At 39.6% G+C, this 14,526-nt stretch overlaps 1 long non-coding RNA gene across 1 annotated transcript in view; it reads right to left on the reverse strand.

Annotated features, from left to right (window-relative positions):
- LOC132375162 (uncharacterized) overlaps window positions 1–14,526 on the reverse strand; it is a 497,604-nt gene that overhangs the window by 101,414 nt on the left and 381,664 nt on the right. Inside the window, exon 6 of the long non-coding RNA XR_009505936.1 lies at window positions 313–435. This is a non-coding gene — a long non-coding RNA (uncharacterized LOC132375162). The remainder of the gene's footprint in view (window positions 1–312; window positions 436–14,526) is intronic.

The following is a 14,526-nucleotide window of genomic DNA, read 5'->3' on the forward strand; positions in this document are numbered from 1 at the left end:
TCCCATGGAACTGGGGGCTGGGGAAAGAACTGAACCAGCAGATCTCAAAGAAAGGGAACTGCAGGCTGATTCCAGACAAATGAGGAACTCCAGACTAAACTGCCAGCAGTTCCCAATGTGGAATCTAGGGACACAACCAAAGGCTGAGGTTTTCCAATCAAATGGAAAACTGTGGACTGAACCAAAGGCTAGGGTGTTGGGCTCTGGATGGGACCATCTGCTCACTCATGCTGCCCTGCCCTGCACTGCAAAGCCAGTTAGATCAGGAGCTTGACACAAAGAGAACAGAGCTCAGAACCAAGAAGAACTTACCCACAGCCCTCAGAAATGGTGAGAAAGACAGAACTCAGAAGAGTTTGCAGTTACTATGCCTCTGTTTCTCATTGTCCCTGAAGCCACTGGAAGTCTCCTTCGACACCACCATTGCCACCAAGTCTGTTAAAAAACAAAATTCAATGGAGTAAATTTGAAGATCTAATTTGCTTAATTTCATGATTCATGAATTGGGCAGCATCCCATCTTAGCAGATAGAAAGGAGCTCTAAGGAGCTGTACAAAATGGAAAACTTTTATAGGCAGAAGGAGGCAGGGCAAGGAAGCTATTTTAGTGAAGAATGGATTGTTTCAGGCAAGGTCACCTTCCTTTGGGGAAAGGCAGGGGGCTTTCAGGCAAATTACCTCATTAATACTGACCAGATAATTCCAGATTGACTGATTAAAGGTCACATTCCAAAATAAAATAAAATAAAATAAAATAAAATAAATAAATAAAGGTCACATTCCTGGGAGAGGCTGAAACTGCAGTTAGGTCGGGTATGAAGTCTTGGTTTGCTGACTTGGGACTTAGCACAGGCAACTCCGTTTTGGGCCTGTTGTTTCTTTTTTTGACATTTCAACTGTGTTTTCTCAGACTCATGGCACAGAAAGATTTCTGCCTACTTTACATGGCAAAATGTATATATCTGTCCTGTCTCTGTCGCCTTTCCTTTCCCTTAAATTTGCACATGGCAAGGAAATCACGCAGATAAAGGGATTAAGATGCAATAACTTAGGTAAGGGGGGAGGCTTCAAAAGGATATGATCTGAGCTGGCTCCTATGATCTATATAAAAATAACATTCATCATGGTAGACTTGCATTTTAAAAAAACACATAAAAAATAAATATTTGCTGCATATTTTATCTCTGGGGCCTGACAAAGTAACTGCAGCACTTTGTGTTCCCAAAATTTGACCATACTAAGTTCTAGAAGCTTTTAAAAGATACCCAAGACATAAAGAGTTCACACCTACACTTGGAGTTCAACCAATGAAAACATTTAAAGAGAATTTCCAGGGCAATACATGAAGCACAAATGACGAAGCTTAATGCAGACCAACACGCGTATATGAAATTTCTTATTTTTAAGCCAGGGTAGTATGTTTTCTTAATTGAAGATAGAAAATTTTTAAAATACTGCATTTCTTCTCTGTGCTAGGCATGTGTAGTATCTCATTTAACCTATTCAAACACACAGAGGGTAGGTATCTAAACAGTACCTGCTTCTCTAGATGAGGTAGCTGAGGTTTGGAGAGGTAATTAATTTGTCAAGGGTTATCACAATACCAAGAGCTAGGGCCAGAGTCTCATCTGCTCCCTTAAACCCCACTCCAGACCACTTTGGACCACATCACAGCTACCTCCCAGCGCAGAGTTTCTCATTTTAGATGCAGGGTGTTAAAGTCCTCCAAGGTAGAGAGGCTGCCTAATAGTGGATATAAAACCTGTTAGTATGACCAGCTCACTCTGGTCTAGACTGACCTTTCTGGTTTTGGGCACCAAAATATTGCATCCTGGGAAATCACTCAGTCTCTGTTTGAAAAAGAAAAATTTTGTGCACCAGGAAACCCCTCGGTTGCAGGCAAACTGGGACAGTTGGTCAGCCTACCTGTAGTTTTCCCACATATGTAGGGGCCAGAGTCAACCCTAACATCTGCTTCTTTAGCATCATTCTCCCATGTCCCCACCACAGCCTACATCTGATCCCCTAGGGCCTAGCTAAAGCTCAGAGCCAAAAATAGCCCCTAAACATAGTAGAAACTCAACATATATTTGCTGAATTTGTGTCCATGTTTGTCCAGCCTCCCAGTTCATGGACCATGGTGTTTTTTGGTTTGTTTGTTTTTTTTCTTTTAATTAGTTTATTATTATTTATTTTTGGCTGTGTTGGGTCTTCGTTTCTGTGCGAGGACTCTCTCCAGCTGCGGCGAGCGGGGGCCACTCTTCATCGCGATGCGTGGGCCTCTCACCGTCGCGGCCTCTCTTGTTGCGGAGCACAGGCTCCAGACGCGCAGGCTCAGCAGTTGTGGCTCACGGGCCTAGTTGCTCCGCGGCATGTGGGATCTTCCCAGACCAGGGCTCGAACCCGTGTCCCCTGCATTGGCAGGCAGACTCTCAACCACTGCGCCACCAGGGAAGCTCCCGACCATGGTGTTTTGCCTCTAGTCAATGTTCATCAGTGTTTACTGAATCATGTATAGATGAAATCAGTCTGTAATAAACACTAATGGCAGTCTTAAAGGAATAAAGAAGGTTCCAAGCAAGGGAGAGCTCTGTCTCTACAACTTGATGATGGTAGAGGACTTGGGGGTCAATTGCACATTTATGAATATCACATCTCTCTCCGCTAGAAGATCAATTGGTGGAGCCACATTTCCTCTCCTGGGCAGCAGCCTCCCTAAATCACTGCTCGACTGCCAACACCAACTGGGCTTCCAAAGGAGCAAAGGTCAAGGTAGGTGCACCAAAGACTGTTCTAGAAAACATTTCTCATGTCTCAGGCAATGTGCTAATAATTAGCCCATTTAATACTTGCAACAACATGACACCATTACTATTATTATTCCCATCCTGTGGATAAGTTGACTAAAGCTTCTAACGGGACTGAATCCAGAAGCCAAGCTCTTAGGCACAAGGACATAGTACGTTCCATGTTATCATACAGTTGATGTATATGCCATGCGTAATAATGTGGTACCTCACTGATTTCTGTTGTCTTTGGGGTGTCCAGCTAATAACCAGAATAGTTATTTTCTGGTAACTGACAGATGTTAGGGAGTAAAAGATAATGTAAACAGATCTTTGGATATTTAAGGTGGATTAAGTTTGCTTGTTCTTTCTTCTGATTTTTGAAACTTTGTGCTTGGAATTTGTAGATCTGAACCTGTGCCAAACACTGTAAGCAGTGTTCCTATACCTGCATCTGCAAGTATTTGCAAACTTAAAAATGCTTCCCTCGAAAGGCCCTAAATATGCCCTTCTGAAAAAAAAAAAAATCCCATGCAACGTCTTTGTCAAATGTCCCTCCTTTCTTTCCCTTGCGCTCCCTTTTCTCTCCTTTTGCGTGAATTGGATGTTCTTGTACCAATATACCTAACTGAGGGAATCAAGCAAAATGTAAATGTAGATGAAGCCATACTCCTTGAGTATAATATCCTTAACTACTATAATTATAGAGAACATATTGGAATTAGCTGAATCCTACAGGAAATAATTCTTTAAACTTCTCTAATTTAACCTTAGAAATGCATAGAATCAAGAAATTTTAACACTAGAGAGAATCTTAGAAATAATCTAGTTTGGTGGTTTTCTACCTTTGGTCTACAGAGCCCTGGGAGCCTGATTAGCGAGTGACCAGCCAACAGGGTCCCATCAACATCAAGGAACAGTGACAGGTAACGGTCAAATAGGGGCTCCTGCTCGTCTTCAGTGAGCACCGATGGCATATGTTGTGAGCTGACCCACCCAGCACGTATTGCAACCCCTTTCTAGCTGGCCTCCTGTCCTGCACAGTGCCTGGGTTCAGTCAAGCAACACACAGGTACAAGTGAGCTACATGAAAAGGCAGCCATAGGCTGGGGGCTCAGATCTTCTGGCAAGGACAATGGCAGCATCATTAGGCAGAGCTGTGCAGAGTTTCTGGATTCCAGTCTATAGTGTGGTAGGTATCAAGTGATGGGCAAGTGACAATGTGGCTTCCACCAGAATAGGGGCATGGTGGAAAATTCTCTAGCTGCTTTGTTCCTGGATGGGCAATATGCATGCCCAGCCGTCCAGCCTTCCAGAGACTCTGTAGGCTAACTTGTACCTTTTATTAAGCTCTTCCTACCTGAACTGCCTACAGTAGATTTGGTGGTTGCAACCAAAAACCCAGACAAATTTGCTTTTATGTCTTGATGTAGTGTTTCCTTATGATTTTATTTAACCAAAGAATTCTGGGAGGAAGAAAATGTGACAACTACAGATTCTATCAGCTGCCTATCAGTTCTGATTCTATCAGTTCTTTTATATACAAAGAACTTGGGGTTCAGAGAAGTGAAGCTATTAGTGGTAAAGCTGAGTTTAGAATCCAATTCTCATGATAGGCTCACCAAGTGATGTTCCAGAAAGTGACCTTGGCAAACCAGATCCCATTCAATTGCCCAGTCCTTAAGAATCACCTAGGTGGTCTTTGTCTGGCCCTTCCTGCACACTTTTTAAAAAGCTCCAGTTTTACAAATGAAAATATTGTTTCCTTTTACATTTCAAAAGTTTTCAAATGTCCTGCTGTAGACTATCAAATCTTATTATTTTGTGACTGTCTCCATTATTCTAATAAAATGTGATTAGTATTCCTCAGATTTCTCCTTTCCAAAAGTATTAAGATATTTGGGGACAGTTCCTAGAATGTTACATCAATCTTTTTTTTTTTTTAATTAAAAAAAATTTTCCCAAAAGGTGTATCTATGTCAATATGACCAAAGTGGTGCAGGTCTTTCAGATTATAGTACTGTATCACAGACGGAATCTGAGATTATATACCATATCATAGCTAAGAGCATGAGTTCTGGTATCTGGGGCATGTTATCTACCCTTGTGAAGATCTCAATTATCCTATCTGAAAAAAACAAGAGTGATAATCATACCTACCCATCTCATGGGATTGTTGTAAGAACTACATGGAATCCATGCAAAAATTGCACCATGCCTAGCACATAATATATGCTTAATAAGAGTTAGCTGCTATATTTTTCTTCTTCTCCTTCTTCTCCTCCTCCCTCTTCTTCTCCTTATTAAAACAAAATCTTAACTATGATAGGGAAAATTCCAGAGAAAATTGCTTCCTGTCTTCCAATCCCAAACTCCTTTCAGATTTCAAAAGGAACTGCCCCAGAGGGCATTTAGTTATTTGTCCCAGCGTCTGCTGGTACCTTTTTTCTGCCCAGGAATGAGGGGGGAGGGAGCAGGAGCAGCTGGCCGACACACTCTACATTAGATACCACCCACATCATGCAGGCTGTCACAGTCTGTGGAAACCTCATGCTGGAAGCCCATCTCTCAGAGAACCTTCCATTTTCCCAGCATCATGGAGAAAATGGCTGACGTATTCCAGAGTTTGCAAAGTGCTTTGCTGAAGAGTTTGACTTGATCCAAAAAAACACCTTCTGAGGAGGCAGGCTGGACAGATGTCTTTACTCTCTGACTTTTCAGGGTGCACATTTAAGCTGGCAGATGGCACACTGGGAGGTACATGGCTGGTCACTGGCACATTTATATCTTCTGTCTTTAGTCCAGGACTCTTTAGAGATTTATATACAAGTAACACTTGAATAATATATTTGAATAGCCAATTCTAAACCGATTTATAAATCATAGGTTGTACATTTCAAAACCAAACAGACCAGTAACCTAAGTGTGTGAGTCAAGTCTGGTGTAAGGCAATAGGCAGGGTGGTTTCTGAGAGCATCTAAAATTCCCTACCTCCCTGAAAACATTCACCTTCAAGAGTCGTTAATGTGCAGGCTTACTGTCACTCTTACACACTGCTGCTGGGAATAAAAAATGGTACCACCGCTTTGGAAAACAGTTTGGCACTTTTTAAAAAGCAAAAAAAAAAACCCAAAAAACCCCACCTACCATATGATATAGTCATTTCATGCTTGGGTATTTACCCAGGAGAAATAAAAGCATACATCCAGATAAAGACTTGAACACAAATACTCAGAGTAGTGTTATATGTAATAGGCAAAAACTGGAAACAATTTAAATGTCCATCAACAGGTGAATGAATAAACATATTGTGGTATATCCACAATGGAGTTCTACTCAGCAGCAAATAACAAACTATTAAAACACACAACACATGGAAGGACCTCATAATAATTATGCTGAGTGAAAGAAATTCTAGAAAGTACAAATTAATCTAGAGAAAGCAGGTGAGTTTACTGAACCTAGGGATGGGCAGCAAGGAGGAGGGCACAGAGGGTAGGAAGGAATAGAATACAAGAAAGCACAAAGAACCCTTGGAGGGTGATGAATTTTTTCATTATCTTGATTGTGATGATGGTTTCATGGGTGTATACAGAGGTCAAAATTTGACACTATAAATATGTGCAATTTATTATATGGCAATTGTATCAGTTTGCTAGGGCTGCTATAACAAAGTATTGATACCACAAACTGAGTGGTTTAAACAACAGAAATTTATTTTTCCATAGTTCTGAAAGCTAGAAGTTCATGATCATGGTGTAGGTAGGGCTGGTTCCTTCTGAGGGCTGCGAGGGGGAATCTGTTTTGTGACTTTCCGCTACCTTCTGGTGGTTTGCTGACAAACACTGGTGTTCCTTGGCTTGTAGAAGCATTACCCTGATCTCTGCCTTTGTTTTCACTTAGTGCTCTCCCCATGTGCATGTATGTCCAAACTTCCCCATTTTATAAGGACTCAGTCATTTTGGATTAGGGGCCCACCCTACTCCAGAATGACTAATCTTAACTAATTACATCTGCAATGACCTTATTTCCAAATAAAGTCACACCCTGAGGTCCTGGAGGTTAGAACTTCAACATATGAATTTGTGGAGACACAATTCAACTCATACTAGCAATTATAGCTAAATAAAACTGTTTAGAAAAAAACAAAAAACCTACCAAACCAGTTAAACTCAAATTCAACCATCAATTTTATGTAAGAGTTGAACTTTTCCCCTTTTTTTCCTAAAATTGTCACCTTTTTAAGTGTGAACATGGTACTCATGCTCTCTCTCTCTCGCTCTCTCTCTCTCTCTCTCTCTCTCTCTCTCTCTAGTTTAGACTACTCCATGTTGTGGGGTGATTCAGTTCTCTTATCCTTTTTTTTTCTCCCCTCACTTTTAACTCATGAAATTTCTCAGGAACCTTCTTTCTTGGAATGTGCTGAGACATCATGTGGCCTTTACCCGGTGAGAAGACGTCATTTCTACATCAAAACCACCCCATTTTTCTCTCATTAGTTCCAAATACTTTAAGTGGTACTGCTTGGCATGAATGTGATCATAAACACAAACATAAACACAAACACTGGCACTAGATGGCATTTTTCTTCATTCAATTATAAGGATGCTATTCAAATGATTCAGAATATGCTTATATTAATTTTTCAGATTATTATTGAAATTCAAACAAATAAAATTTTCTTACAGGTATTTTGTTACCTAGCAGACTCCTGAGGGTATATCCACAAAATCCTAGGGTGCCTGAGGATCCCAGTTAAATTTATACTACTGCTAGAGAAAGATTCCTGACCTAAAAATCAAAGAATGAGATTTTAGGTTTAGTGCTCCTATTAACCAGCAGTGTGACCTTGGATAACGGTTTAAATCCACCCAAACTTCTCAGATGCTCTTGAGGTACATGGAAATGTTAGCATTCTTGAGACTTGAGTTTGCTCATCTGTGAAATGAAAGGGCTGAGCCAGATTATCTCTAAGGTTCTTTTCAGCCCTCAAATCCTATGGTACTTGCTGAACTGAATTGCAATACAGCCTCGTTTCTAACGACAAGCCTAAGTCACCGCTTACATATCGCACATCTCTCTGTGTTTTTTTCTTCTCCCCAAGTCACAAAACTCAAAAACCAGGTCCCTTTTCCAAAAGGCTGTGTACAGTGCAAGGTTTGGGCAGTATACAGACTCAAGGGTACAATGTGAGTCAAACTTCAGAGAAATAAGGATTTCATTAGATGATCGGTCTGGTAGGAGAGTAGTTAGTTATCCATGAAAATGGAATATAGGCAATGTTTTACTCAGAAGAGACTGTTAACATGCTCAGAGATATAAAGTGTGAACGTCTCTGTTATAAAATGGAGTGCAGTCAAAAATGCAGACAAACTGGACAGAGGAAGGTGTTGGATGAAATGTAGGGAAATTCTGTGAGCTTCCGTGTTTCTGCAGGATGTGTATAAACCATTTGTGTCTACTCTGCCTGACAATCTTTCTCTTATAGCCTGGTAGGCCCCTAGGACTAAAAGTAAATGTGGATATTAAATTTATGGTAATAGGGGCACTGAATTCCAGTGCAGTAGTCTCTAAGCATTTTCTTACGAGGAAATATTCTGAACTTCTTTAAAGTTTTATGGTTACTGAAAGAAAAAGGATGTCAATGAAAGAAGGAGTTCAAGCTGCTATTGGGGCAGCTGACAGTCACCTCTCTGCGCTTTAAGTTCTCTGGGAACTTCGGGAAGGCAATATGGTGAGGGTAATCAGGTTAGCCATCCACCAAGAACAGTTTTAAGAGGAAGTGAGAGGAGAATATAGCCAATATTTTATAATAATTATAAATGGAGTATAACCTTTAAAAATAGTGAAACACTATCTTGTCCATCTGTAATGTATACTATTATACATCAACTATACTTCAATTTTAAAGTTTTATAATAATTTAAAAAAGGAAGTAAGAATTGGAAAGCCCTGTCTAACAGCTGTTCTATGTGTGTTTTGTTTGCTGTAATTATGGCCTCTTCCTTGCTGTATGACCCTGAGTCCGTCATGTCCTCGCTCTCCTACCTTGTCAAACTCGTTATGAGGACTAAGCAAGATGAGAACCAACAGTAAGAGAGATTGCTGTATTTCTAATATATGTTGCTATATATTTAATACAGATCGCTGTGTGTTGCAAACTGTCCTCTACTCTTAGGCACACACCTCATCTACCTTTGCCAGTTTCCCTTGCTATTCGGTGTAGCTATGTACCTGAGTTCTTGCCAACAGAATGTAGGTGGAGGTGATGTGAGCCATTTCTTAGCCTGGCCCATCAAATTTTCCCGTGTGGTCTTTTCTTCTGTCTTTCTTTCCCCATCCTCTGGGTGAATGGGAAGGAGTCTACAGAAATAGAGGAAGAAGAATCAAAAGATGGAAGCAGCCTACACCCTAAATGACCATGTGGAGGCCACCCAGCCAGGAACACACTCTGTTACACAAGTGTGAAATAAACTTGCCTTATTTAAGCTCCTGGGGTTCTTTATTTGTTCCAGTAGCTAGCATTATATTTACTAATACATTAATATTTAGTGAATGCTTGCTATATGTTAGGCACATAAACATCTCTTTAATCCTCACAAACTGCATGATATAGATGCAGTTACAAAGAGGACTTAAATAACTTGTTCAAATCCATACAGGTTGTGCTGGAATATAAACCTTAGTAACATGAATAAAGAGCTCTAGCTTGTAACTATTATAGTATATTGCCTCTTTCAATATAAGAAACATTACTAAGTGTATTACCTGGCACAGAGTAAGTACTTAATTTATGTTAATTTATGTTAGCTATTATTATACAGGCAAAAGAGAAATCAGAATGGAGAGCAAATAATTGAAAACAAACATATCAACTAAAATCTTTATAACATAGAAGCAAAAAACCTAAATAATCCTTTATTTTTCAGTAAGGCCTGGCTGTCTAAAAATAAATAGTAATGAAAACAGAAAAAATTGAATATGTTAAATTGATGCTCCAAGCTATAGTTTATGTATCCATAGTTCAATAACCAAAATGGGCATTTCTAATGAGTATGTTTACTATAACATATGTTTTAGCAAATAATTGATAAAGGCCTTATTTCTCACCAACAGAAGACTGGTGGAATTATACAGCCATAAAGCATTATAGTTTTAAAGACTTTTTAATAATATGAAGAAAATGCTCATGATATAATGTGTTCTAATTATATAGAGACATTAATTTATTAATTGATTCAATTCATCCATTCAAAAAATGTTTACTGAGTACTGATTACATGCTGGGTGCTGGGCTAGGAGACGGCCATCTGGTCTCTGCCTTCAAACAGTATATAGTGTAGCTTCTTAGTGTAGGCTTCGTCAACAGACTGGCACAGTCCCTTTCTAGGGCTTAGTTTTCTTATGTGTAAAATAAGGAGGTTGGCTTAGATGATTGTCAAGGGCTATGTATGCAGCAATTAAATTAAGTGGAAATGGGATTCTTGATCCAGTCAGGCATAAGGACATTATTTGGTGTATGTGCAAGGTTATAACACAACTAAAATTGCGAAAGTACCATAAACCTATCAATGTTGAGTTATTTAGAACAATGAATCACCTTGGTTTGATCCAGACTAAGGGGTTTCTGAGATGTGAAACTTTTAGGACTAAAACCTGCAAAGTCCTAGGCAAACCGAGATGGTTGGTCACCTTAGTTTCATGTCAAATTATTAACTTCAATGCTAAAATAATTTTAATTAATAATAATCAAATTATTTTGCTAATAATAATTAATACATAATAATTACAGAAACCTTAATGAATACCTTTTTTGTATTGGAATGATTTCATATGCAGTACAAAACTGAAAGAACAGGAAATATGAATATGTAGTAAAGTCACTCAACTGTCAAAAATTTTTAGAGAAGTACACATTTCGTGTGAGGGTTAACAATGATCACAACAATCACATAATTATGAGTTTTACAGTCATCATCCTCTGAAAGCTTGGTGATGATTACAGTTTTGAAACTATAATCTTAATTCAGAGGCTGTAAAGAACACTCTATTAATATTTCAATTAGAGAGAGACATTTTCTTTATTATTATTATTATTTTTATTGAAGTATAGTTGACTTACAATGTTGTGTTAATTTCTGCTGCACAGAAAAGTGATTCAGTTATACATATACATACATACTTTTTAATATTCTTTTCCATTATGGTTTATCACAGGATATTGAATATAGCTCCCTGTGTTATACAGTAGGACCTTGTTGTTTATCCATTCTAAACATACTAGTTTGCACCTGCTAACCCCAAACTCCCACTCCATTCCTCCCCCCTGCAACCCTTGGCAACCATAAGTCTGTTCTCTATATCTGTGAGTCTGTTTCTGTTTTGTAGATAAGTTCATCTGTGTCATATTTTAGATTCCACATGTACATGATATCATATGGTATTTGTCTTTCTCTTTCTGACTTACTTCACTTACTATGATAATCTCTTTTTTTTTTTTTATTAATTAATTAATTAATTTATTTTTATGGCTGTGTTGGGTCTTCGTTTCTGTGCGAGGGCTTTCTCTAGTTGCGGCAAGCGGGGGCCACTCTTCATCGCGGTGCGCGGGCCTCTCACTATCGTGGCCTCTCTTGTTGTGGAGCACAGGCTCCAGACGCGCAGGCTCAGTAGTTGTGGCTCACGGGCCCAGCCACTCCGTGGCATGTGGGATCTTCCCGGACCGGGGCACGAACCCGTGTCCCCTGCATTGGCAGGCGGATTCCTAACCACTGCGCCACCAGGGAAGCCCTATGATAATCTCTTAATCTCCAGGTCCATCCATGTTGCTGCAAATGGCATTATTTCATTATTTTTTATGGCTGAGTAGTATTCCATTGTATATATGTACCACATCTTCTTTATCCATTCATCTGTCAATAGAGATTTAGGTTGTTTCCATGTCTTGGCTATTGTGAATAGTGCTACTATGAACATAGGAATGCATGTAACTTTTTGAATTATTGTTTTGTCCAGATATATGTCCAGGAGTGGGATTGCTGGATCATATGACAACTCTATTTTTAGTTTTCTGAGGAACCTCCAAACTGTTTTCCATAGTGGCTGTTCCAGCTTACATTCCCGCCAACAGCGTAGGAGGGTTCCCTTTTCTCCACATCCTCTCCAGCATTTGTTATTTGTAGACTTTTTAATGATGGCCATTCTGACTGGTGTGAGGTGATACCTCATTTGATTTGTACTTCTCTAATAATTAGCGATGTTGAACATCTTTTCATGTGCCTATTGGCCATCTCTATGTCTTCTTTGGAAATATGTCTAAGTCTTCTGCCCATTTTTCAATTGGGTTGTTTGTTTTTTTGTTGTTAAGTTGTATGAGATGTTTATATATTTTAGAAATTAAGCCCTTAGAGAGGGATATATTTTCAACTTTTCAAAGTTGTGGCTTAAAACGGCATATTATAATTTTGTTCTTAAAATACAGATGTCCTTTTAAAGATTATTCTAAGATGATCACCTTCTAAAGTTTCACCTTTCTTTCTTCCCTCATTTACCACATAGACCAGTACAATTAGGCTAAAACCAATTATAATGTTTCTTCAAAGTGAAGCTGAAGAAGCTCAACGGGATAGTGAGGGAACCCAGAGGGATTTGTAGTGCCTCAACAAGGCCAACTCCAGGGGCAAGAACTCCTCCGTACATCAACAGTAACACCTGGCTCCCTTGGGAACTCTGGGGCCCTTCTATCCACTTCCATTCTCCTCCAAAGCCTCCAAGGTTTTCCAATATGTAAGAAATAAATCAATATTTACTAATAAATTTAGGACCCCAGAACTGGGTGAGCTCACTAGGAGTAATTCAGATAGATTTGAGGATTCTACAAAAGAAACAAATGAGTTTGGTTTAGTTATCCCTGTCTGTTGACTGAGTGTTTCCTCTTCATTCATCCCAATGACAAGGGGCTTTTAAGTGTCAGTTGATAAAACAATCCTGAAACCACTTTGCAGAGTTACAAAATGGCAGCTCCTAAAATTTGGACCCATAAACCATTTAGGCAATTCATCAAATTTCCAATGACTGAATCAAACTTCAGATTTCTTTATAAATGCTCTGCCTACATTTGTCCTCCTCTGTCCCACAGCAATCTTTCCAACACACAGCAATCTCTGGCACGTACATTTCTGCCTAATGATAATGCTCCTTCTGTCAGGAGCCAAATATATGCCATGGTCAAGGGGAAACAGGCAGAGCTTCCGTTCTCACCCTTGCCTTGGGGAAGAAGGAAATTAGTTTAAATAAATGATATGGTGATTTAAAAAGAAATGAACAGTGGAGAGACAGAGTCTGTTTCTCTCATTGGAGCTGCTAGTAGTGCTTTTAAAATATTCTGTCACCTGTGTCGGTTCTGTGAAAGAATCATCCCACCTGTCTGACCTGATGTCTTGCTTTAGTCCTCACTACCTGGCTAATAATGCCGAGTGCTTCCATGTGTTGAATGCTTACTGTATACCAAGACCTGCACCAAGTATTTTACAGGCTTACTCTTACTTAACCAGCACAACCCTCTGGGATAGATACTGCTATTAACCCTACTTTATAGCCAAGGAAACCAAGGCTTAAAGAGGTAAAGTGACTTACCCCAGAGGGACACAGTTCATAAATTGCAGTGCTGGGATTTAAAGCAGTGTCAGCCTGGTTTCAAAGTTCATACCTTGGAGTCTGACTCAGTTTCTTCTTAGCTGGGCTTAAAAACCATTCTCATGAAGTCTCTTCCAAAACCTGGAGGCTGTTAGATATCTTGCCCCCTAGGAAGTGTAACTGCAAACCACCAAGAATTGCTTCAACTGCTCCCCAGGGCCTACCTCTGTAAAGCCCCACTGCGCAAGGTACAGAATTGTTTCCCCTCCTCTCCCAGAAAAACCTAAAGGAGACTCCCTAAGAAACCTGTGTTCTGTCTTTCCCTGATCATTCAAGTTCTGTGTTTCTACCAGAGGCCCACCTTCCTTCAGACAAACTCCAAGCTACATGTAATCAGCATGAGAAAGGGAGGAAGAGACAAAAGTATGGCTCTTGAGAAAGGTTCTAGACAAGTTGCTTTGAAAGTTTTAAAATCTTCTTTTATAGGTAGCACCCTCCCACTCTAGTTGCAATGGGCCGTTTCCTATAGTTGTCCTTCTACCCTTCACTTACCTTCTTCCCTAAATCCTAATATCTTCTTTCCCTAGAGCCTTCTAAGGCACACTGTGACCCACTGGTATTTATATGACAGTTTCAGGATAATATAGAGTAAATGGACATATGAGAGCATCAAATATTTATCAGACATCTATGAAAGATACCAAGAAATGCTATAAGAATCAAGATATAAGATTATTGTTGTTAAACTTCTACTATGTTTTCAAGGAATTCAAAAGATGATTCTATAATAATGAATGTATCCGTCCTAATTCCCCAGAAGTTCTAAGCTTGGACATCATGAGGAAATGTCACCACATTCTCTTGCGTGAAGTTGCTTGGCACTGAGGGGTTAATAATGCTCTAGCTTAAATCAGATCCCCCAATAACAAGAACCAAGGGCTTCTCTGGAGTCTGGCTCTAAGCTGCCCACTTGGAAGATGAAACTCAGGTTCATGAGCAGTTTCCAAAAACCCATTTCCACCTTGCTCTCTGACACCCCCCTCTCCAAACAGACTATATATACTCTCAATCCTCCGCTTATTTGAACACAACTTTCACACCTACCA

Source organism: Balaenoptera ricei, chromosome 11 (assembly GCF_028023285.1).
Source record: "Balaenoptera ricei isolate mBalRic1 chromosome 11, mBalRic1.hap2, whole genome shotgun sequence".
In the NCBI taxonomy this organism is placed as follows: domain Eukaryota; kingdom Metazoa; phylum Chordata; class Mammalia; order Artiodactyla; family Balaenopteridae; genus Balaenoptera; species Balaenoptera ricei.